The sequence below is a fragment of the Oryctolagus cuniculus genome, chromosome 16 (genome assembly GCF_051225735.1).
Source record: "Oryctolagus cuniculus isolate XC-2025 breed Fujian yellow rabbit chromosome 16, ASM5122573v1, whole genome shotgun sequence".
Classification (NCBI taxonomy): domain Eukaryota; kingdom Metazoa; phylum Chordata; class Mammalia; order Lagomorpha; family Leporidae; genus Oryctolagus; species Oryctolagus cuniculus.
The window spans coordinates 39,823,489-39,850,440 of NC_142882.1; the positions used below are offsets into that span (position 1 = coordinate 39,823,489).

General features: G+C 42.0%; 1 protein-coding gene across 1 annotated transcript in view; it reads right to left on the bottom strand.

The window, feature by feature from the left end:
- The window catches only part of LOC100355902 (uncharacterized), a 46,019-nt gene extending 20,108 nt beyond the window's left edge, over nt 1–25,911 (bottom strand). Inside the window, exon 1 of the mRNA XM_070059570.2 lies at nt 25,659–25,911. The gene's annotated coding sequence lies outside the window, so the exon portion shown is untranslated. The remainder of the gene's footprint in view (nt 1–25,658) is intronic.
- Between the last annotated feature and the right edge of the window lie 1,041 nt (nt 25,912–26,952).

The window sequence follows — 26,952 nt, forward strand, 5'->3', positions numbered from 1 at the left end:
CAGCAGCAAACCCGGGGAGGGCCGAGCAGATGAAAGAACAGCGCAGGGTCATGTGTCGTTCCTCCACAAAGACGGGGAGCGACAGGAAGCACCTGGCTCCTAGCTTCAGCTAGGAGCGGCCACTTAGGGGATGAACCAATGGAAAAGGAAGACCTTTCTCTCTGTTTCTCTCTCTCACTAATTCTGCCAGTCCAAAAAAAAAAAAAAAAAAAGAGTGAAAGTGAGTGAGTGAGTGAGAGAGAGAAGAGAGAGAATCTCCTCCATCTGCTCTGTATGTTGCTACAATGTCTGAAATAGCTGTGACTGGACCAGGCTCTCAAGTCCCCCATTTATGTAAGAGGTCTCCCAGTTAGGGGACAGAAACTAAAGAATTTGAGCAATTATTCAGTGCTTCCCAGGAATATTAGCAGGAAACTGGTTTGAAAGCAGAGTACCCAAAACTCAGATTAGTACTGAAATATAGAATGTAGGCGCTGGATACGATAGCTAACAAAATAGAAAACCTACAAGAAATCAACACATTCCTAGACACATAGAATATACCAAAATTGAGTCATAAAGACACAAGGAAAACCTAAACAAACAAAAAACCAAGACAGATTGAATCAGTAATAATCTCCCAACAAAGAAAAGTCCCAGGACCCAATAGGTTCACTGCTGAATTCTACCAGACTTTTAAAGAAGAAATAATTCCAATTTTTCTCAAATTATTCAAAACAATTGAAAAGGAGAAAATCCTCCCAAATGCCTTCTGTTGGGCCAGCATCAACTTAATTCCTAAACCAGAAAAAGATACAATGGAGAAAGAGAAATATAGGCCAATATCCCTGATGAACATAAACACAAAAATCTTCTTCAAAACACTAGCTAACTGAATCCAACAACACACCAGAAACATCATGCACATGGACCAAAAGGGATTTACCCCTGGTATGTAGGAATGGTTTAACATAAGCAAATATATAAATGATACATCTTGTTAACAAATTGAATAAAACCTATGATAATTTCAGTAGATGCAGAAAAAGCATTTGATAAAATAAAATATGCTTTCATTATATAAACCATAAGCAAACTGGGCAAAAAAAGAACATTCCTTAACACAACCAAGGAAATATATGACATATCTTCATCAGCATCATATTGAATGGGAAAAGTTGGAAGCATGTCCACCAATTTCCAGAACCAGAAGTAGCTTACTCCCACCACTGCTATTCAATACAGTTTTAAAAGATTTAACCAAAGCAATAATGCAAGCAAAAGAAATCAAAAGAATACAAATTAAAAGAAGGAACTCAAATTATCATTATTTGCAAATGACATGATCCTATATAAAGGGAAACAAACACTGCACTAAGAAACTATTGGAACACATAAGAGAGTTTGGTAAAGTTGAAAGATATAAAATCAACATACAAAAACCAGCAGCCTTTATGTGCACAGTGTCACAGCTTAGAATTTATCCGATCAGCATCATTCCCAAAACTACAAGAAGCTTTATTACCTTAGAATAAATTTAATCAATGATATAAAAGATGTCTACAATGAAAATAACAAAACATTAAAAAATAAAGAAAACACAATTGGAAATGCCTTCCATATTCATAAATTGAAAAATCAATATATCAAAATGCCTATACTACGTAAAGCAATATTTTTAATTTTATTTTTTAAAATCCACTCATTTATTTGAAAGGCAGAGTCAACAGAGAGGCAGAGAGAGAGGTCCTCCATCTACTGGCCCACCCTCCAAATGGCCACAACAGCCAGGGCTGAGCCAATCCAAAGCCAGGAGCATGGAGCTTCTTCTGCGCCTCCCACGTGGGTATACGGCTCAAAGACCTGGGTCACTGATCCAAAGCCAGGAGCTTGGAGCTTCTTCTGCGCTTCCACGTGGGTACACGGCTCAAAGACCTGGGCCATCATCCACCACATACTAGGCACATTAGCAAGGAGGTAGATCAGAAATGGGGCAGCCTGGACAATCACTGCCCACATGGGATGCCAGCATGGTGGGTTTACTCAATATGCCACAGTGCTGGCCCCTATTTTATTTGATATATAAAGATTTATTTATTTGAGAGGCAGAGTTGCAGAGAGAGGGAGAGACAGGGAGAGGTCCTCCATCTGCTGATTCACTCTCCAAATAGCCACCATGGCTGGCACTGGGCTGATCCAGAGCCAGGAGCCAGGAGCTTCTCCCAGGTGTTGCAGGGACCCAAGCGCTTGGGCCATCTTCCACTGCTTTCTCAGGCCATTAGCAGAGAGTTACATTAGAAGAAGAGCAGCCAGGAGATGCCAGCACTACACGCAGAGCCTCAACCTAGTACACTACAGCATAGGACCTGCAAAAGCAATTACAGATTCAATATCATCCCAATCTAAATACCAGCAACATTCTTCTCAGATCTAGAAAAAATGATGCTAAAATTCGTATGAAAATGCAAGATATCACAAATAACTAAAACAATCTTAAACAACAAAACCAAACTCAAGACATACTATGGGGCAGTTATAATCAAAACAGCCAGGTACTGGTACAAAAAAGACATGCAGACCAAGGAAACTGAATACTGTCCTTAGAAATTAATCCATGCATCTACAACTAATGTGTGATAAATGAGTTAAAAAAAATCCCTGGAGAAAGGACAGTCTCTTCAAAAATGGTGCTGGGAAAATCTGTTCTTCACATACAGAAATATGAAACAAGATCCCTACCTTATAACTTATATAAAAATCAACTAAAAATGCATCAATGACTTAAATCTATGATATGATACCATCAAATTACTAGAGAAAAACATCAGCAAAACTCTGCCAGACATCGCACAAACAAAAACTTATTGAAAAAGATCCCAAGGATCACAGGCAATAAAAACAAAATGAATCAAATGGGATTACATCAAGCTGAGAAGTTTTGGAACTGCAAAGTAAACACCTAACAAAGTGAAGAAACTGACAGAATGGAAGTAAACATTTGCAAACTAGGCAATTGAGAAAAGGATTAATACCCAGAATCTATAAATAGTTCAAGAAACTAAATGAAAACAAAGCAAACGATCCAGTCGAGAAATGGTCAAAGGATATGAACAGGTATTTTTCCTAGGATGAAATTCAAATAGCCAACAGACATATGAAGAAAGTGCTCAGGATCACTGACCATCAGAGAAATTCAAATAGAAACCACAATGAGGTTTCCCCTCACCCCAGTTAGAATGGCTATCATACAGAATCCTAAAATCGGGGAGGGGTTTTGCGTACAGTCCCGGTATCCCTTACAAGTGCCAGTTTGAGGCCAGGCTGCTGCACTTCTGATCCAAATCCATGCTAATGTGCCTTAAGAAGGTGTCATAATATGGCCCAAGTGCTTGGGTCTCTGCACCCACTTGGGAGACCTGGGTGATATTTCTGTTTCTCACTTCAAATTGACCCCAAACACCTGTTCTGGTCATTTGGGGATTGAACTAGCAGATGGAAGACTTCTCCCTCTCTGCCTCTGCCTCTCTCTCTCTCTCTGTAACTCCATCATTCAGATGAATAAATCTTTAAAAAAAAATTCAACAAGCAAAAAGGCTCATAAGTATGTGAGGGAAAAGATACCCTAATCCACTGTTGGTTGGAATGTAAACTATTACAGCCATTATGGAAGACAGTACTGAGATTTCTCAGAAATCTGAAAATCAATGTACCTTATGATCCTGCCATCACTCCTGGGAATTTATCCCAATGAAATGATAGAATATGAAAGAGTTATCAGTACCCTGCTCAATTCACAATAGCTAAGGTATGGAATCAACTCAGATGTCCACCAGCTGTGACTGGAATATATATAGTGTAGAATACTATTCAAACATAAAAGAGAATGAAATTCTGTCTTTTGCAACAAAATGGATGCAACTAGAAACCATTATGTGTAGTAAAAGAGGCCAATTCCCCAAACACAAATACCATATGCCTTCTCTGATTTCTGGTAATTAATCATGAATTAAATTGACATTTTGAGATTTGATTATTGTTCACAGCCCTTTTCCATACTCTTAAGGAACACTGATTTTTTCGGCTCACTGCTTGTTGAATTCTTTATTTGGTAGAGGGTTAAAGCTTATAATTACAAAATAAACTGAAAGCATGCCATTATAAAAGTTAAAAGAAAAAAATGAGGAAAGAAGGAGAAAGTGTGGGACAATGAGAAGGAGGGAAGAAAGGGTAAGAAGTATCATTATGCTCTTAAATCTGTATATATGAATTACATGGAATTTATTCACCTTATGTAAATTTTTAAAAACAGACAATACTAGAAAAAAAAGAACTGGGATTAGCTTTTTCTGACTCATTACTAATAAAATTATTAGTCTTCCCTTATGTTTGGTTTTATATTTATTTTGTAAGTATATTCTTTAAAAAGAGATAAAACTAATGTCATCATTTTTAGCAAGCCCATCCTGAATCCTTATCAATTTTTACTATGCTATTAATTTCTCATGAATTTTTATCCATATCTTCTTAAAGAGATGCAATGTATCCCAGAGAAAGAAAGTCATATTTTGCCGGCGCTGTGGCTCACTTGGCTAATCCTCCGCCGGCGGCACCAGCACCCCGGGTTCTAGTCCCGGTTGGGGCGCCAGATTCTGTCCTGGTTGCTCCTCTTCCCATCCAGCTCTCTGCTGTGGCCATTTGGGGAGTGAACCAACAGAAGAAGACTTTTCTCTGTCTCTCTCTCTCACTGTCTAACTGCCAATAAATAAATAAATAAATAAAGTTAATTAAGATTCTAACAACAACAACAAAAAAAGATGTAAAATTAACTTTGAGATGCAATGACTCTGAACAGCCCTTGACTCAACTGTTAAGGAACAGTCCTTTTTTGTGTGTGTATGCATGTGTGTGCAAATTGTTGAAATCTTCACTTCATATAAAGTTGGTCTTCTGTGTATAAAGTGAATTGAAAATATATCTTAGTGGAGAATGAGACTGGGAATGAGAGGGAGGAGGAGGAAGAGGGGTGGGAGAGTATGTGGGAGGGCAGGTATGGTGGGAAGAAGCATTATATACCTAAAGTTGTACTTATGAAATGCATAAAGTTTTTATTCCTTAAATAAAAGGTTTCTTTGAGAAAAAAATATTATCTGTGGTATTTTATTAGCAAATTAATACATCTTCATTTCTACCAGCATTTCCAGCAGTCAACTAGAAGGTCCCCCAGAATTAACAAGGAAATACAGAAACTAAAAACTATGATTTTAGTTGGTCAAACATCTAAAAACACAAAGAAGGTATCAGATAAACAACCTACCAAACTTTTCAAAAACCTAGAAAAAACGAGTCAAATACTACAGCAGTAAAAAGTAATAATAAAGTCCACAGCAGAAATAAATAAGAAAGAATCTTTTTTTTTTAAGGTTTATATATTTATTTGAAAGGCAGAGTTACAGAGAGGCAGAGGCAGAGAGAGATAGGTGTTCCATTCACTAGTTGACTCCCCAAATGTCCATAAAGCCCAGAGCTGTGCTGATCCGAAGCCAGAAACCAGGAGTTTTTTCCAGGTTTCCAACGCAGGTGCAGGGGCCCAAGGACTTGGGCCATTGTCCACTGCTTTCCAAGGCCACAGAGAGCTGGACTGGAAGTGGAACAGCCAGGACTTGAACCAGCAGCCATATGGGATGCCAGCACTGCAGGCAGCAGCTTTATCTGCTACACCACAGCGCCAGCCCAAAAGAAGAATCTTAAGTAAAAGCAGTAACATGAGGAGCTGGTTCTTTGAAAGAAAATAAAATTAATTTTCTAGCTGAAAAACAAAAACAGAAAGTGATTTAAAAGAATGAAATAAAAAAACAGAAGAAAAAGTATCTATTCAAAAAGGAAAGTAAGAATTCAAATTTATATTTCTGTTTGCAGATAACATGGTTCTATATGGAAAGAACCTAAGAACATCATCAAGGGAATTCCAGAACTGACAAATGAACTTAGTAAACGTGACAATACAAAATAAAATCAGTAGCACTTTTGTATATAATAGTGAACTCAGCTGGAAATAAATTATAAGCACAAACATTTACAACTGTCACAAGAAAATAAAATACCCTGTAATAAATGTAACCAAAATATGAAAGCCCTATACAATAAAATCAGAAAACAATGGTGAAAGGAATTAAATATATGAAAATTAGAAGATGTCTCATGTTCCTAGATTGAAACAATTTGTATTATTGAAATTTTTATACTGCCAAAAGTAATGTGCATATTTGGTGCAATTTGCATTAAAACAGCAACGAAATTCTTCAGAGGGGAATTTAAGATTTATATATTTATTTGAAAGGCAGAGTTACAGAGAGGCAGAGGCAGAGAGAGATAGGTGTTCCATTCACTAGTTGACTCCCTAAATGGCCATAAAGCTCAGAGCTGTGCTGATCCGAAGCCAATGTAACACAATGGATTAAGTTGCCACCTATAATGCCAGTTTCCCATTTCACAACAATTGTTCAATTCCTGACAGGTCTACCTTTGAAACAGTTCCCCGCTAATGTGGTAGAGAAGGCAGAAGATGACCCAAGTTCCAGGGTCCCTGTCACCAATGTGGGAGATCTAGATGGAGTTCCAGATTCTGGATTTGACCTGTCTCATCAAAAGCCATTGTTACCACTGGGGAAGTGAATCAACAGATGAAACAGCTCTTTCACTCTCTGACTCTATCATTCTGCCTTTCAAATAAATAAAGCTTTTTAAAAGGAAAGTAAATTCTTCAGAGAACTGAAAAAAACAAACCTAAAATTCATTTGAAATCAGAAAACCCCTAAATATTCAAAGCGATCTTGAACAACATGAAAAATCTGAAGGCACCAGAATATCTGATTTAAAGACATAGTACAGAAGCAATGTAAGCACTGGCATAAAAGCAGAAACACAGTTCAATGGAACAGAATGGACAGGCCAGGAATAAACTCACATTTCCACAAGCAATTTACCCATAACAAAGAAACCAAAATACACTGGAGAAAGAAGAATCTCATTTGCAATTGGTCCAGAGTATCAACTGAATATCCATATGTAGAAGATTGAAAATATATCCCAACACCTCTAACACTATGTAAAAGCCACCATATGGTAAATTGAAAATCTAAATATCAGACCAAAAACTAAGCAAACATAGGAAAATTGAAAAACACTGGCAGAGACAAAGTTTTTAGATAAGATTCCAAAAGCACAAGTAACAAACAAAAAACCAAATTTGATTATATCAAACTAAGACATTTCATTGCAACACAGTAATCATCAGAGTGATGATACAATGAACAGAGTGACAGAAAACATTTGAAAAATCTGAATATGTCAAAGGATTGATATCCAGAACATATATAGAGCTGAAAATCCCCCAAAACAATAAACAAATAATACAGTTAAGAAATGGGCAAGGATCTGAATAGGCATTTCTCAGAAGAAACATAAATGGTCAAAACGTATGTGAATTAGAATGGCAGACGTTGTAAACAGTGCTCTGGCCTCAGAATCAGCCCTTAAGGCATTTGGCTAAAAAGCCCATGAGAGTTTCTCAGGCATGGAAAGCCAAGACACTGTGGGGAAAAAAAACAAACAAACAAACAAACAAACAAAAAAACCTAAATGAAAGATCTCTGTGAGTGAAATCTCAGAGTAAAAAACGGGCCATCACGGCCGGCGCCGTGGCTCACTAGGCTAATCCTCTGCCTGCGGTGCCAGCACTCCGGGTTCTAGTCCCGGTCGGGGCACCAGGTTCTGTCCTGGTTGCTCCTCTTCCAGTCCAGCTCTCTGCTGTGGCTCGGGAGTGTAGTGGAGGATGGCCCAGGTCCTTGGGCCCTGCCACCCGCATGGGAAACCAGGAGAAGCACCTGGCTCCTGCCTTTGGATCAGCGCAGCCATTGGGGGGTGAACCAACGGAAAAGGAAGACCTTTCTCTCTGTCTCTCTCTCTCACTGTCCACTCTGTCAAAACAAAACAAAACCAAAAATACTGAAGTAGCCCCCTGACAGTAGGGACTCCATTTTGGAGTCCTTGAGACTCCAACACCCCCCACCCCCCCCACCGTGAGACTCTAGTCTGAAACCATGGTTTCAAATAGTCAAACAATAGCAGTACACTATATCACCCTTGGCAAAGCACAAAAACCCCCTAGCATGATTGCTCAAGCTTACAAGCACAAAAAGTTGCCCCTGGGTTACCTGGGTTCATAATGAAGATGTGATTTGTCTGTGTCTTACATTAATGTCAAGTCCTAATTGCTAATTGTAAGATTGTAACTGGTATTGTCAAGATTAGATAAATATTAATTTCACTTAGGTTTTAGGTTATGTTGACCTCAGTAACCATATACTCTTTTGATTTTATGTACTCTCTTTTGATCTTAGCAATTGTGTACAGCAACCGTGCATAGCAACCGTGTATTCCCCCCTTCCCGGTTTTGCGGTTTTTGCCTTTATAAACCCTAACCTTTGGTTATTCGGGGCTGCTCTGCTCATGATGATCAGACAGCCCCAGCATGCTGGATAATCAATAAAACTTCCCCGTGCTGTTTGCATAAGAGACGTGTCTCTTGGTGACGTTTTTCGGGCGGTGGAATCTAACAATACCAGGCCATCAAAGAAGGAGGTACCTTTCTCTGAAGGGAGGAGAACTTCCACTTTGATTATGGCCTTGTCTAAATAAGATCAGAGTTGGCAAATTCAAGAGGCTTCCATAGCCTTGGCAGCTCATGACAAGAGCCTCGGGTGATTACTGACATCATAATTAAAAGAGTGTCAATTGTTAAATTGGCCAGCGCCGCGGCTCACTAGGCTAATCCTCCGCCTGCGGTGCCGGCACTCCAGGTTCTAGTCCCGGTTGCTCTTCTTCCAGCCCAGCTCTCTGTTGTGGCCCGGGAGGGCAGTGGAGGATGGCCCAAGTGCTTGAGCACTGCACCCGCATGGGAGACCAAGAGGAAGCACCTGGCTCCTGGCTTCAGATGGGCACAGTGCCGGCCGTGGCGGCCATTAGAGGAGTGAACCAACAGAAGGAAGACCTTTCTCTGTCTCTCTCTTTCACTGTCTAACTCTGTAAAAAAAAAAAAAAAATGTTAAATCAACAACAGGAGTCACTGTGTACTTAATCCCCATGTAGGATCTCTGTCCTTAATGTGTTGTACTATGTGACTTAACGGTAAAACTACTAAAACAGTACTTTATACTTTATGTTTCTGTGTGGGTACAAACTGTTGAAATCTTTACTTAGTATATACTAAGTACATCTTTTGTATATAAAGATAATTGAAAATGAATCTTGATGTGAATGGGATGGGCGAGGGATTGGGAGATGGGATGGTTGCAGGTGGGAGGGAGGTAATGGGGGGAAAAAAGCCGCTATAATCCAAAAATTGCACTTTTGAAATTTATATTAGTAAATAAAAGTTATCTAAAAAAAAAAAAAAAACAAAAAATGTGTATGTGCTCAAATGTCACTAGATATAGGTAAATGTATATCAAAACACAAATTAGACACTAATACCTGTGAGAGAATAAATGCTGTTTGTTTTTTTTTTTGTCTGTTTAATAAGTGAGTTTAAAGGACCCTGTTCACCTCTGGAGGGCAATCTACATTGAAGTAAAGGAAACCTTACTCTTTTCCTAATGAGCTTATTAGAATCTTGACCAACGCCTGCCACACTCCTTTCCTTCTGCTAAACTCCTCTTCAGTCTCTTCTCTGTAGCTTGCCAAAATAGTGTACCTTCTGTATACCAAGGATACTCTTTTGTTTTGCTGTTTTATTCTTTCTGTCTTTAATTAAGATCCTCCAAGAAATCAATCCTCAAACGATTCATTCATTTATGCAGTCTACAGCTTTATGAACTACTAGATGCCAAATAATATATTGAAGGCAAGACACAGGCCGGAAACCAGAAATGTTTACAATGATTAAAGCAGAGTTGGGGTCAGGGGACACTGACAAAGATGAAGATGGAGAAGTAGGCAGAAGTGATATGAGGAAGTGATGTGGCGTTGGTAAAGATACGAAGGTGAAATCAGGTGACAACTATTGCATTTTACGCTCTGCTTGGGGAATGAATTCAAGTTGAGAGCAAGAGTGGGAGCCATGTTCGGTAATTACTGCAATTCTATTTGTATAGGAGAAAGCAGATATAAGGAAGGTGGGACTAGGGAGGTGGCAGGTGGAATTAATAAATTTGAAAAACAGCTAAGGAATAGAATTGGCCAGCCATGGGTAAGTGAATGACAAAAAGTAAAGAACTGATGATTCCCAAATATTTGCTTTATATATGGGGTTGAATGTTGGTGACATATTCTGAGATACAGTTTTCCAAAGGGGAAGCAACTTTTATTTTTAATTTTGCCCACATTGATTTTGAGAAACCTGTGAATATCATGGTTGCATATATGAGCTCTATGCTCAGTAAAAAATGTAAACTTCTTTAATATAAAGTATGAAGGGATGAAGAGTAAATGAGATAAATGAGATAACCCAGACACTACACATTTTTTTTTTTTTGACAGGCAGAGTGGACAGTGAGAGAGAGAGACAGACAGAGAGAAAGGTCTTCCTTCCTTTGGTTCACCCCTCAGTGGCCACTGCGGCTGGCGCGCTGTGGCCGGTGCACTGCGCTGATCCGAAGCCAGGAGCCAGGTGCTTCTCCTGGTCTCCTATGTAAAGTATGAAGACAAGCACTGCAGTGGCAACAATCTGAGTAATATCAATATTTAATTTTAGGCAGAAGAGACCGCAAATGAAGTGAAATGGAGTAATCAGAAGTACAGAGGAAAGCCAGGGAAATGAGATATGATGTATGCTGAGGGAGGTAGTATTAGACGACAGAGCTAGGGAAGTATCACATGCTGCCTTATAACCTCCTTCTTTGTTCCCATTAGTTAGTTCTATAGCTCATTACTGTGCTTCACTTTCATAATATAATTTATTCTTAATGAAACAGGAGTTTATATTTTCTTATTCACATGTTTTCATATTAACCCCTAAGAGAAAAGGGGCCTATATTCTGTGCCTAGATGAAGGTTTGGCATATAGAACTTTAATGAAGTGCTATGTGAATCACATGCACTCTATAAATGAGGAATTAAAAGTATAAATTGCATTTAAGCAACACAATAATCACTAATGGTCTTGGGAAGAACCATTTGAAAGAAATAGTGGAATAAAAATAAGAATTCAATGAATTGAATAATAATAAAGAGAAAAGGAAATGGGGTGGATGCCAACATTCATGACTTTTATGAAGATTTTAAATTGCTAGAGAGAGGGGCTGGCATAGTGGTAGAGAGGGTTAAGCTTCCACCTGTGATACTAGCATACCATGTGAGTGCCAATTTGAGTCCAGGTTATTCAACTTCTAATTCAGCTCCTTGCTAATACACCTGGGAAAGCAGTGGAAGATGGCCCAAGGAGCTGGGTTCCAGCCTTTCCAAAGGAAAACTGGATAGAGCTCCTGACTTCAGCCTGGCTCAGCCACAGCTGTTCTGACTCTTTGGAGAGTGAGCCAGCTGATGAACAGTCATTCTTCAAAAAACATAAAAAATAATCTATTATATGACATAGTTACCTTACTACTGGTTATATATCAGAAGGAAATGAAATCAGCATATCAAAAAGACAGTAATTCTCCCATGGTCACTATAACACAGTTCACAGCAGCCATGATTTGGAACCAATCCAGCAGTACATTAATGAAAAAGTGGACAGGGAACATCAATTAGACACACAAAAAAATACTGTTACATCCTGCAAAATGTATATAAAGAGATCATTAAATTAAGTGAAATAAGCCAACACAGAAGCACAAATGTCACATGTTCTTTGTCATATATGGAAGTGAAAAAAGTAACAGATTTGAATAGAGAATTATGATTATTAGAGGCTGAGAAAAGTGGACGCTAGGGATAGAGGGGGATTATCTAACAGGTACCAAAATACAGGGAGGCAGAAGTAATTTCTGATGTTCCATAATACAGTTAGGTGACTACAGGGCAACATGTTAGGTGCTGTGTAAAGAACTGGAGGAGAGAGGCTGGTATGCTCAAATCATGAAGAGGAAATGGAAACACTAGCTGCCTAGCTTGACGAGTTTCCACTATGGATGTGTGTTCAAATATTGCAGTATATCCTATAATGTATGACTAGTACACATTAATCAAAAACTGTTTAAATAAAATTTGAATAATAGAAGCATATGTATATACTAGCAATGAACTATTTGAAAATGAAATAAGGAAAATACTTCAAAGTATAACAGCATAAAAAACAGGAGATGATATCCTCCAGCACTGTCAATGATTAATGAAATACACAGCAAAACAATCAAGAATTCAAGGTGGCCTTTCCACCTGAACTTTCTGATCAGCCCTTACATGATTTAGAACCAGATAAACTGGTATTCTAATAATGCCACTGTTGGGAAACTAAACTTGAATTCAGATGCAAGGATCCTTATACTAGTTTGGTCTACTCATTGTAAATACTGCTGTCAAAGTACACACAGGGGCCGGCGCCACCGCTCAACAGGCTAATCCTCCGCCTACAGCGCCGGCACACTGGGTTATAGTCCTAGTCGGGGCACCAGATTCTGTCCCGGTTGCTCCTCTTCCAGTCCAGCTCTCTGCTGTGGCCCGGGAGTGCAGTGGAGGATGGATCAGGCCCCTGGGCCCTGTACCCGCATGGGAGACCAGGAGGAAGCACCTGGCTCCTGGCTTCGGATCAGCGCAGTGCGCTGGCCGCAGCGGCCGTTGTGGGGTGAACCAACGGAAAAAGGAAGACCTTTCTCTCTGTCTCTCTCTTTCTCTCACTGTCCACTCTGCCTGTCAAAAAAAAAAAAAAAAAAAAAAAAAAAAAAAGCAAGCATTTGACCACTTTCATGTCTCCTGATTTTAAAAAATCAACTTGATTTATTCATTCATTCATTTATCTATTAGAAAGAATGAAAAAAAGAGACAAAAATGCAGAGAAGATAGATAAACCTTCCACCTGCTGGTTCTCTTCCCAATTGGAACCAGGCTGTGAAGAAACCAGGAGCCAGGTTCTCTCATGTAGGGGGAAAGAATCCAAGTAGGTGGACCATCATATGTTGCTTCTCATCCACATGCATTAGCTGGAAGCTGGATTGGAGCAGTGACAGGTTAGATCCCATATACTCCATCATGTAATGAGGACACCCCAAGTGACAGCTTAACCCACTGCAATAACACCCACCCCAAGGCTTTCATTTTTAAACTTTCTTCACTATGTAGTGCCCACTAAGTCTGTGATTTCTGGATGGTGAAATTTAAATATCCATTGCTTAACCTTTATAAAAACTTATCCAGAAAACTAATTTTGCAAACAAAATCAAGCATTTTTCCAGGAACTATGACTATACTCTCATCCATTTCGCTATTCAGAGGAAGCACAGACAATTAATAATTGCTTCTAATCCAGAGGAATCATTTTTCTGCATTAATTTTTTGCTTCAATTTTCAACTTTTAAATGCTAGGTTGTGGCCCTTTCCCATAATATAAACTAACCAGTTATCTTTTTAAAATAAATGCTACTTAAGAATATTTTTCAGATTTATAGAAAGAAAATTACACAAATACAAGAGTTTACAGATTCCCCACACCCATCTTCAACTATTAACTTCTCATATTAACATGGTACACTTATCACAATGAATGTGGCACTATAAATGTTTTCTTTATAAAGATTTATTTAATTTGAAAGGGAGCTTTACAGAGAGGGAGTGGTTTTCCATCTACTGGTTCACCCCCAAATGGCTGCAATGACTGGGCCTGGGGCAAGCCAAAGCCAAGAGCCCAGAACTCCATCTGGGTTCTTCCATGGGTGCCATGGACCCAAACACTTAGGCCATATCCTGCTACTTCCCCAGTTCCATTAGCAGAGATCTGGGTAGGAAGCGGAGCAGCTGGAACTCCAACCAACACTCTGGTATGACTGCTGACATTGCAGTTGGTGGCTTAACACACTGTGCCACAACACTGGCTCTGATATTGACATATTATTAACTTCAGTCTGTATTTTATTTGTATTTCCTTAGTTATTACAAAATATCCTTTTTCTGTTCCAATAACTCTAAATTATCATTTTAAAATCAAAATCTAGATCTTGTAATTACAAAAATACTACTCAGGAGCAGCATTGTGGTTCTGCAAGTTAATCTGTTGCGTGCTAGGCCAGTATCCCATATCAGGAAGCCAACTTCTTTAATTCTTAAAGACAGAAAAGAAGAAGGAGGGTGAGATAGGTAGGGAAGTATGGTTATTTTCTTAGAATTTTAATTACAAAATACACGGAATCTGTTCTCTTTATATTAATAAAATAAAAAGGTTTAAAATTAAAAGTTTGTTAGAGATGGAGATTTCATCCATTTGCTGGTACATCCCCAAATGCCCACAGGACTTGGGAATGTGCCAGCTTGATGCCAGGATCCTGGAACTTCATCCAGGCCTGGGTGTGTTCAGCTGATCCTGCAGAGCCCTCAGTGATACCTGCCTTTATACAGACACATCTTGGTACAAAATAACACTCCCTACTCAGGGCATTTGAGAACTAAGAGAAAACTTTCAAATACAGCCCAGATGAGAGCAAAAGGGAAATCCAGATGTTGCTGTAAGCCAACAGGTTTCCGGCCTACATAAGAATCAGCCTGGTCACCAGGGAGACCAAGGAAAGAGGGCCAAGTCAAGCCACTCAGACCTGTCTCCAGTAGGCATCTCTGGAGTGAGCATGAAGGCAGAGAAAGTCAGCAGCAGCTCTGGGTTCCCTTGACCCTTGAGTGGTTATACAAACCAGCCAACTCCAATTTAGGCTGAGTGATCAGACTGGCAGTGTGGTCAAAAACTGTGTCACCCATTCAGTACTCTGGACACAGGAGTGGCCTAAAAAGAACCATCAAAAGATGTAAACAACAGGAGCCAGAGTGCTAAGGGGGTAATAAATGCAGTTTGTAGCCCAAGGCAGCAGGCCTTGCGAACCTCCTCTTTTGTTGTGAGGTTTCCTTACTATATTTGAAAGGTCATGGGACAAACATCTGTAGACATATGTAAGACACACATGGATTATTCATAATTGGTCTATAATTATTAGCATCCTATCCCAAGCAATGAGCCTCAGGGATTAGTACAGGGAGAGACAATTAAAGGGAATGACTTTAGTCTCCCTCCTAGGAAAGTATACATCTTCCACGAACTGCTTCTCACAAAGCGATTCTCCCATTTTCCAGGAGAAATATACCAACCCTGAAGAGGCCACTTTTTTTTTCCCATAGAGCCCAACACGTGCCTTGGGAATCACCTGTGATGCCAGGTAGATGTGTAAGAAAGGCAACTGGAGTCATCTACTAGGCGACAAGATACTTTATCCCAATCACTGTATTTCCCTCTACAGAAAAATGCAAACTGAATCACAAGAAACTCTAGTCCATCAAGCCCATGTTAAGCAAAGGGCATATCTGCATTACTCCAGACCTGTAGGCCTCTCTTTCTGCTTGCTTGCATGTAGACTATCTGCATAGGGATGCAGAGTGTGAGGGAGAGGTGACAGCAGGAAAAAAAATGAGTAATGTTTCAAATATAACACTGATTTTTAATAACCTCAAATTTGGTCATAAAAATTTTGTTCTAAGCAAGACACACATAAAGCCATGCTCATTCCTCTCCCAACAAAACTCTTATGTTAACAGCATATTTAGAAGTGTACTACTCCATTTAATTACAACACTTCTCTATATCTTATAAAGATATCTTACCTGGATGAAGAAACAAAGCAATTGACTCAAGTATGTCAGAACCTGTATTAGAAATTATCTCTAGGGGCCAGTGCCGTGGCTCACTTGGTTAATCCTCCACCTGCAGCACCAGCATCCCATATGGGTGCCGGTTCTAGTCCTGGTTGCCGCTCTTCCAGTCCAGCTCTCTGCTGTGGCCCGGGAAGGCAGTGGAGGATGGCCCACGTGCTTGGGCACCTGCACCCGCGTGGGAGACCAGGAGAAGCACCTGGCTCCTGGCTTCAGATCAGCATAGCTCCAACTGTGGCAGCTATTTGAGGGGTGAACCAATGGAGGGAAGACCTTTCTCTCTGTCTCTCTCTCTCACTAACTCTGCCTGTCAAAAAAAAGAAAAAAGAAAGAAAAAAAGAAATTATCTCTAAATTAAAAAAAAATAAAACCCTAAAATTCAAATGGTTTATTTTGGCAATCTGCACAGATGATCTGTGTCCTATTACTGTGTGCTTTTGAACTTTCCAAGATTTCTCTGTCCTCTCTTCCTCCCTTGCCCTTTACACCCTTTCTGTATCACTGCCCGCTGTGTTGCAGCAGCACTCTCCCTTTGGAAGCAGTCTTCTAGACTGTCCCTCAATCATTATTTCAAAATGGTTCTGTAGGGAGGGCCTGCATGACCTCCTAGTATCCCTTAAACTATATTTCCATAAAACAGACAATAGGACACAGTAGAAAAGTCATTGTTGTGATACAGGCATCCCATTGTCCATGAGTTTGTGTCCCAACTACTCCACTTGTGATCCAGCTCCCTAATGTGCCTGGGAAAGAAGCAGAGGATGGCACAAGTGCTTGGGCCCCTGCTCCCACACGAGAAATTTGGAAGAAGATCCTGGTTCCTGATTTGACCCAGTCCAGCCCCAGCTGTTGTAGCCACTGGGGCATGAACCAGTGGATAGATGATTTCTGTCTCCCTCTCTCCCTAACTCTGCCTTTCAATTAAATAAATATTTTTAATTTTTTTTAAAAAAATTGAGAAATAACCATACCTATTCTTACTCATCTTGACTGCAAGAAAACTGCTGCTGACTTTGTGTAGTGTCTCCTCAATACTTTCCTACAGGGAAAAAACAACAACAACAACAACAACAACAACTAATTTTCTTGCTTTCCAACCACTCCAATACAAAAGAACCACTTGTATCCAGTACAGCTCTGTTTAAGCCTGCTCCAGCACTGAAGGAAAGAAAAAAGAGCAAGGGGCCCAAACCTTGAGTGGCTACAGGGTGACGATCCCCTCCTCACTCTGCACCTGAGCTTCTGGTTAGAAATGGTGACAAAGGCAACTCCAGATACTGTAGTGGTGCACAAAGAGGCTCAATCAGAAACAACGTCTCTGTGTGTCACAGAAGAACACAGAGCATTCCACAAGGGAGGGAATACACGGGACAAAAAGGAAAGGATGCTAATGCACATAGCTAAGAATTTCCCCACCCTGCTATTCACAATCTCAAGAATGTCCAGCCACAATTTTACTTTGGAAAACAGATTCAATGAATTTTTCTCCACCTAGGTGTATTCTTTTTTTTTTTTTTTTAATTAAGTGGTTATCTTTCTGTGTTAAAACAGATCTTTATAATAAATTTTTTAAAAGATTTATTTATTTATTTGAACATCAGAGTTACACACAGAGAAAAGGAGAGACAGAGAGAGAGAGAGAGCTCTTCTATCTGTTGGTTCACTCCCCAATTGGCCACAATGGCCGGAGCTGGGCCGATCCAAAACCAGGAGTCAGGGGCTTCTTCTGGGTCTCCCACGCAAGTGCAGAGGTCCAAAGCCTTGGGCCATCTTGTATTGCTTTCCCAGCCCATAGCAGAGAGCTGGATCAGAAGTGGAGCAGCCAGGTCTTGAACCGGCGCCCATATGGGATGCCAGCACTTCAGCCAGGGCGTTAACCCACTGCGGCACAGCACAGGTCCAGGTGTATTTTTAAGTAAGGGATCCATCTCCCTAGGAGAGATGGTGCCACCACAAATTGCAAACCAAGTAAAAAGCAGAGCTGTGGTTTTGATGCTCAGAGGTGAATGGATAACCGCATCTATGAATTCTGACCTGGAAAACAAGCTTCCTCCTGCTCTAGGAGTCTGACACAGCCTTGGGCTAAAACGAGAAGCATACGGACCAGTATCTGTTAGGTGAGAAGAAAGGAAGCTTGATCTCCAGGTGTTACTCTGTAGTATATTACTTTTGAGAGGATTTCACTTTCCACTTATATTTGAAGAAATAAATAAGCAGAATCAGTTCCAACAAGCTTTAGCCACTAGTTACATTATAGCTAGCCACTCAAAAAGGACAACCAAAATAAACTCAACAAATGAGAACCAAAATAACATAACGCCAACATCTGTCCAGATATCAAGATCTTGACACACAATCAACAGAAGGATAGAGGGTGAGGCTGGATTGTGGCACAGTGGATTAAGCCACCATCAAATAAAACACTGGCCTCCAATATGAATGTATATTTTTTAAAGATTTATTTGTGTATTTATTTGAAAGAGTTATGGAGAGCAGGGAGAGACAGATGGGATGGCATTGTGGAGTAGCAGGTAAAGGCGCTGCCTGCAATGCTGGCATCCCATATGGGCACCAGTTCATGTCCTAGCTGCTCCACTTCTGATCCAGTTCCCTGCTACTGGCCTGGGAAAAGCAGAAGATGGACCAAGTACTTGGATCCTTGCCATCCTTGCAGCAGATGTGAATGAAGCTCCTGGCTCTTTGCTTAGGCCTTGCCTAGCCCTGGCCTTGCAGCCATTTAGAAAAAAGACCAGCAGGAGAAAAGCTCTCATTCTCTCCCTCTCTGTGTATCTCTGCCTTGCAAATAAATATTCCTAAAACAGAGAGAGAGAGAGAGCGTGCGCGAGAGAGAGAGCTCTTTCATCTGAGATGTCTGCAATGGCCAGGGCTAATCCAAACAAGAGCCGTGAGTCAGGCTCTTCATCACATGGGTAGCAGGGCCCAAACACTCAACCCTCCTCTGCTGCTTTTCTCAGCCCATTAACAGGGAACTGGATCAGAAGTGGAGAAACTGGGACATGAACTGGTGTTCATAAGGGAAGCTGGCATTGCAGGTGGTAGACTCCCCATTGTGCCACAATGCCAGCCCCAAGAGTGTCATTTTGAGTCACAGCTGCTCAGCTTCTGATCCAGCTCCCTCCTAATGCACCGTGCGAAGCAGTATTTGGGCCCCTGCACCCACATGGGAGACTTGCATGGACTTCCAGGCTCCAGTTTTGGCCTGGGCCACCCATTCATTGTGGCCACTTGAGGAGTGAACCAGCAGAAGGCAAGATCCCCATCCTTCTGTCTCAGGCTCTTTCTCTGTAACTCTGTCCTTAAAATATATTTTTTTAAATTCTTAACAAAAATAAAGGGTGAAAGGGGAGCCACAGTAAAATAACAGAGTAAGGCTACAGTTGTGTTGTGCCTCAGTGGCTTTCTGCCTTAGGTGGGGAGGCTCCAGCCTACAGACACTACATAAAAGATACACCCACAACATATTCAAAATAAATGACGGGTTTACAATGCAGATTGATTTTATGATGGCTTTTATTGAAAAAGTACACTGGTTTTAGACATGCCTTTCTGTGCAGAAAACTAACCCAGTCCCTAATTCAAGGAGAAACTCTGAGGAAGCCATGCTGACAGGGGAGACAGCTGCAATGTTTCTATTGCTCTTCTCAGCAAAATAAAGAGAAGGGGAAAAGGGTACCCATGCAGGCGGTCATAAAGGGGATGGAGGCACAAAAATTCCAGAAAGGGGGGGGGGGGCAAAGCTCAATTTTAGTTTTCTTAAGAAAATAAAATGAAATAAATCTCAGAACAAAATGTGGGGTGGAAAAAATACTCTCAGTTCATCAACTCTCACCAGGCTTCAAGAAAACTGTCCTGTCTAACCACAGCTCAACTGTTTCAAAACACAATTATTTTCCAATTAAACTCATGCAGAAGATTGCAGAGCTCAGCACTCCAAAGTTTCCAAGTGCCAAACAAAAGCTTAGTTCCCACTATGGACAGGTGCAGCCCAACCAGGGACTGGAGAACATGAGAAAAGCTTTTCCATAAGCAAGAACATGAAATATGGAGCAGCCACATAGGACATCTGTGTCTGGTGCTCAAAAATCTTGAGCTCCAGGATAAGCACCCAGCAAACTCACTATTCACAAAGAGAAGTCAGCTTTCTAGCTTTGGGTCACAGGGAAAACACAGCTAGCTTAAATACTTTAGGAATATGATTACACTTTTGTCCTCCTCTGCATAATAGTCAGATGTGGACAAGAGCTAAAAGTTATGAAAATAGAATCATATGCAGTCTACAGCATATGAATCAATGGAAAAGCTAGAAAAAAAATACCAAGTCAGAAACACATAATTAGAAAAGCATGAAATAAGAGATGGATGAGTTTCTTCAGCCCTTCTCCATCCAATTCACTGGGAATCCACATAGCTAATGCAGAGGCATTCATTCTACTGCCAAAGGTTTGGAAGATAGAACAAGCTGTCCACCTTGAAGGTGCCCAATATGAGTCCATCAAAGTCTCTTCCAATGGCCAGCATCATGCAAGAATCATTCTTCCCAAGCAGAGAGGCCAAGTGGCACCTTGGATCAAGGCAGTGAGTATTCCTGGGGATTCATCCTCTTAAAACCAGCAGAAACATCAAAGAGAAAGAGGGACAAAGAAAGTCAAGGGAGAAAAAAGTAGATCCCCAAGCTGTGGAGACTCCATTTTTCTGGCTTACAGATGCTCAAGTGAGAGCCATCACAGGCTTTAGGAGCCAGTGGACAGCAGCAGCAGACCATGGTCACTTAGCAAAATCAGCAGAAAACTTCCTGTGATCTCCACATACCTCATTTGCATCCATACTCATTCCAGATGAAATGCACCTGAGCCAAGCCAAAAAAAAAAAACAACTTACAAAAAACCTTCAAACACAATACTGCTTGGGAAATGAGCTTTGCAAAGCCAAGTCATCCAATAGAATACGTGAGTGATCTGTATTTTAAAGAAGCACCACTCATGGCAGGCCTGATATTCAGAGAGTAGTTCTGAGCTATGGCCCCCCGTATACACACCCCCAATTCATCTCCCCTAACAAGGAGCTGACACTGAGGAATCCCCACAACATGCACATCTAGATAAGAACAGCTGTGCATATGAGTTGCTACAAACTGTACACATGGATACCTTATACACACTGGCCAGACATAAACATGCACCCTCATGTGTCATCTGATTCCAGAAACAGGTTCTATGTGAGCCAACATCAGCAGCACTTTTTTTTGATGTACACTGCCTCTCTCATCACACAGGATTCCCATTTCTCTTTTCTGAGAAGGAATAAAGACAGTATTTAGATGCACAGTTTGTGTCTTTGCCATGTGTTCTCTAGAATGTTTGTCTTTCACAGGATTAGTATTTGTTATTATTCATTCAATCTTAAATAGATTTGTAAACTGCCTTTGAGTTGCTATTAACATTTTGCAGGGGTTGAATCATTTTTCTGCCAAGGCCCTTTGGATATTTATATAACATCATTCATGGGCCATACAAAATTACCAACTAAAATATTAGCCTGTTGGGGCTGGCGCTGTGGCATAGCAGGTAAAGCCGCTGCCTGCAATGCCAGCATCCCATACGGGCACCAGTTTGAGTTTCGGCTGCTCTACTTCTGATCCAGCTCTCTGCCACGGCCTGGAAAAGCATAGGAAGATGGCCCAAGTTCTTGCACCCCTGCACCCGTGTAGGAAGACCCGGAAGAAGCTCTGGCTCCTGACTTCAAATTGGTGCAGCTCCGGATGTTGTAGCCAATTGGAGAGTGAACCAGCGGATGGAAGACCTCTCTCTCTCTCTGCCTCTACTTCTCTAACTTTGATTTTCAAATAAATAAATAAATCTTTAAAAAAAATTGGCCTGCTATAGATTTATTGACTATCCAGTCCCAGCTGTAGTTGCCTCGGCAGGGACAAACCAAATGATTTTAGGGACCACGTAGTCCCACAAGTTGCATGTTCATCACCACTAACTTAAAACAAAATGTTAACAAAATTTCTGACTTCTTTGCATGGCTTATCAATCTAGTCAGAGCTGATGTCCAATATGATGTCCAATAAAGGTCCCCGGAACCAACTGGAGTTAGAAGAAACTTCTTTCCATTTCCCTTGTAAATTGAGATTGTGTATTTTCAGAGGCACTGATGCAACTTCAAAATGTCAACTGAGGGGCTGGCATTATGGCACACTGGATTAAGGCAGTGCCTGCAATGTCAGTATCCCATAAGAGCACCAGTTCAAGTCCCCGTTTCTCCACTTCCAACCCAGCTCCCTGGTAAGGTACTTGGGAAAGGCAGAAGATATCCCAGCACTCACATGGGAGATCAAATGGACCGTGAGGTTTCTGGCTTCAGCCTGTCCCTGCCCTGACCACCACAGCCATTTGAGGAAAGAACCAACAGATTAAAGATTCTCTGTCTCTCTCTCTCTCTCCCTGTCTCTCTGTGAGGCTCTACCTTTTAAAAATGCACCTTTAGCAATAAGGTGCATGTATTAACTATTAAATACTGCAGAAGAGCATAAAACAAAAGCATTACTCCCTTATTTCTATCAAGTGATACTTCCCAGAACACATCACTCCTAAAAGTTTCATATATTCTCTTCTGAAACTTCTAGATGCATATATACAAGGGTACTTTAAAGTATCATGGGGGTTGGCGTTCTGGCGTAGTGGGTAAAGCCTGCAGTGCTGGCATCCCATATGGGTGCTGGTTCAAGTCCTGGCTGCTTCACTTCCAATCTAGCTTTCTGTTATGACCTTGGAAAGCAGTAGAAGGTGGCCCAAGTCCTTGGGTCCCTGCACGCACATGGGAGACCCGGAAGAAGCTCCTGGCTCCTGGCTTCGGATTGGCACAACTCCGTCCATTGTGGCCATCTGGGGAGTGAACCAGAGGATGGAAGACCACTCTCTTTCTCTCTTTTTCTACCTCAGCCTCTCTGTAACTCTGCCTTTCAAATAAAATAAATCTTTTAAAAGAAAGTATCACAAAAAACTGGAATTAAATGATTAAGGTTGCTTTGCTGCAATAAATTTTGAAAGCCCTGCATAAAGAAAGCTTGAAAAATGTGTAAACCATGTATTATGAAAAAAAAACTTTGAATGGATTTCAATTTTTACAGCAAAACAATGTCATCTTTTTACTCCAAATTCCATGAACCTTTTTCAGTGTCTTCATGAACATTTATATGCATGAGATTGGTATTGTAGGCTAACATCCCTATGGCCAGCAGTTCATGTCCTAGCTGCTCCACTTCTGATAGAACTCCCTGCTAAGTATGCCTGGGAAAGCAGCAAACAATGTCCTTCACTCCTGCACCCATCTGGAAGACCTGGATAAAGATCCTGGCTCCTGGCTTCAGCCTGGCCCACCCCTAGCCATTGGCCCAATCTGGGGAACGAATCAACAGAAGAAAGATCTCTCTCTCTGTCTCTCTTTCTTTCTCTCTGTCACTATATCAAATACATGAAGTAAATCTTCAAATTTTGATGACAGATGGGAGAAAATTTATTTACCAAAAGCAAGGATAACATAAAGTGAATACTAGGACTCCACAAATTCAAATATATACACTAATTTTAAATGTAATGAACCTCAATTTATAACCAAAAATCATCATCTACTACAAATTATAATCTTTACATCAAGAGTCATCTCAAAAATTTATCCCTTCCTTTTAAAAAAATTTACCTGCACAATGCAGTATTTTGGTTATTCCCACACAGAGACCTTAGATAAACGTAGATGAATCCTCCTGGCTAAATGCAATTCAGAGAGAGGATTCTCTTCTCCCATCCAGTACCAGACATCAGTGACTGTCATTAATGGAAAGAAGAATGAACACTATCAGACTGCTTCCACATATGGCACTTTTCCTTAAAGACATCACTGCCAAATTACCAGATCATATGTCTCATATGGAACACTTCTCTCTCCCAAATTTTAAATAACTTGCCAGAAACTTAGAGTAGTGTCAGGAATGATCTGCCATGAACAGGCAGTTAGCTTGAGTCTAGGAGTCCTATTCTTGGCTGTTTCCAAGTTATGTTAATGGGCACACAACATGGTTGCTCAGAAAGTAAGCTTAGAATAGTTTCAAAGGTTTGAAGCAGCTCTTTTCAGCAGAAACACATAACTGCTTGTCCGTCCACAAGCACTATGACAGGAAGCATGCTGGTGAAACACGCTGGGGCTGAGAGGAAGAATGATGTATTCTAACACCCACTTCCAAGGATTCACTTTCTATTTTACTTCTTAGATGACTTCATTATGTGAATCACTCAAACATGATTATTCAGGTGAAAACATTATACTGAAATCAGCCTACAGCAATAGTCTGTCTATCTGTCTTTCTCTCTCTCTCTCTCTCTTTCTTTTTGACACACAGAGTTAGACAGTGAGAGAGAGAGAGAGAGACAGAGAGAAACGTCTTCCTTACGTTGGTTCACCCCCGAAATGGCAACTACGGCCAGCGCTGCGCCGAAGCCAGGAGCCAGGTGCTTTTCCTGGTCTCCCATGCGGGTGCAGGGCCATCCTCCACTGCACTCCCGGGCCACAGCAGAGAGCTGGACTGGAAGAGGGGCAACCGGGACAGAATTCAGCGCCCCAACCGGGACTAGAACCCAGGGAACGGGCACCGCAGGTGGAGGATTAGCCAAGTGAGCCGCGGTGCCGGCCACAGCAATGGTTTTCAAGGCGACATCTTTACTCCACTGTGTAGGCATGTGACACTTCTTTTCTTTACCCTCTCTGTTCTTACCCTTCCTCGCACTAACAACTTGTATAGAGGTTTCTGATGACCACTGACATTATGAAAATCTATAGCTAATAATCTCCCAATTTCAAAAATGTCACAGACTTACGACACAGAACCCAAAATAAGAAAAGTAACTAGCCCTCTTAATTAAAACAAAATAAACTGCAAGATAACCAGCTGTGTGGAGTGTGGGGTAACCGTAAAGAACTGGGCAGATGGAAAAAATTACTTTTCTGTGTGCACCTTTTTATAGTTCTGCACTGTATGCAAATCTAGATTAAAATAGCTCCAGTTATTTACCCACGCAGTAGGCTTGCACTAGCTTCAGCCACCACCTCACTTTGCAAAGATCAGTAGCAGTAATAACAGTCGACATCCCTGCTAATGAGAGGAACGCAGGACTGAAGACAGAATTTGAAAAGCAGCCAAATAAATCATCAGCTATGTCTGCATGGCCTCCATCTCCAGATTGCAAAACACTTCAGAAGCCTCTATCCACAAAGCTCCTGTGCACCTTCCGCACTGCTCCCGTGGGGAAACAGCCAAGCCTGCGGGGGCCGGGCTGCAAGGTGTGTCCGCGGGGACCCCGCTGGCCCCGCAGGACAGGACGCAGCCTAGGGGCAGCGGGGTAGATCCTTGTCTGAGCCTCCGTCCCGTCCCCCCCACGGCCGCCTCAGGATCCCAGGAGAGCCTCACCGAGCCCGCCCCGCCGTAACCACCGCGGATAGAGCGGGAGGCACGGCCAGAACGCGCTCGGCGACCCACCCGACGTGGGAACAGGGCTGACTGAAATACGGAGCGGGAGGTTCGCTGTCTGCCTTCGCTGTCCGCACGCCTGCCCTGCTTCGGCAGTTCTCCCCTCCGGCGCCCTCTGGTAACCACTACAAAGAACACTAAGGAAAGTTTGAGCAGGGTAGCAGCGATTGGAGACGCGACAGCACGGGGTCGGGGTCCCAGCCTCGCCCGGGGTGAGCCGCCTCAGGGACCACCGGCCGCCCGCGCACCCACCCTCTCCTACAGCGCACCCGCGCCCCCTCCTGTTCGCCACACTTACCGTGAAAAGTCCCGGGAGCACGGCCCCTCTCTGCTGGAGACGCGGGGAGCAAAGCGGCGAGTGTGGGCATTAGTTCGCCGCACGTGGGAGCCACAGTGGGCAGATGCAGAGACGCCGGATCCGCTGGAAGCACGCTGAGGGAGTGTCCTGCAAACTGCCTGGGGCGAGAAGGAGCCTCCCGGGACGGATCTCCTCAACGCGACTTCCTTTGTCCGGAGCCACAAGGGCAGACACGCACAGCGGACGTTCCCCCACAGTCAGCCCCGGCCGGCGGAGCCGTGGTACGTCAGGGCCGCTGGCGATTCTGGGAAATGTAGTCCACGCCCGGGCATCCCTTGAGATTCCTGTCCCCAAGGAAGAGCTTCAGACTGGGGCGGTGGAGACAGACTGCAACCCAGAGGGGCTTTTGGTTTAGTTTATATCCCTCCTTCCCTTTCTTCCCACGCCAAGGTCGCAAGGATCAGTTGATGTTCTTCTTCCTTTCCTGATTTAAAATTTTTTAAAGTGACATCAACTGCTGCCGACTGACCCCCAAATCCTGGCTCCTTCATAAACTCTGTTTTCTTCCAGAAAAATCTTACTTGCTGCTTGGTTCCTGGAAGGCTTCTTTTGAATAATAAATGATCATGAATACGGTATAACTTTTAGCAGGTGTGTAGAGAACATAGTTTAACTTCCATATCTAAGAATGCAATTTTTGGCCGGCGGCTGCGGTTCCCTAGGCTACTTCCTCCACCTTGCGGCGCCAGCACACCGGGTTCTAGTCCCGGTCGGGGCGCCGGATTCTGTCCCGGTTGCCCCTCTTCCAGGCCAGCTCTCTGCTGTGGCCAGGGAGTGCAGTGGAGGATGGCCCAAGTGCTTGGGCCCTGCACCCCATGGGAGAGACCAGGAGAAGTACCTGGCTCCTGCCATCCGATCAGCGCTGTGCGCCGGCCGCAGCGCGCTAGCCGCTGCGGCCATTGGAGGGTGAACCAATGGCAAAGGAAGACCTTTCTCTCTGTCTCTCTCTCACACTGTCCACTCTGCCTGTCCAAAAAAAAAAAAAAATGCAATTTTTATTTGTATTTCATTGGTTTTTCAAATCATTTTACACCACCTTTTAATTCACCAAGTACAAAAAAAATAAACAGGGGAACTGGATAGAAAACATTGCCAAATATTTTCTTGCAGCCAGGTTAAGGGACTAAGTGCCTTACATCAACAAATACCATATGGTATCCCTGACCTGTGATAAACAATAGGGCACCTAAGAGGTAATCTATACAAGTGAAATTGTCACTTTGAGAAGCAATTA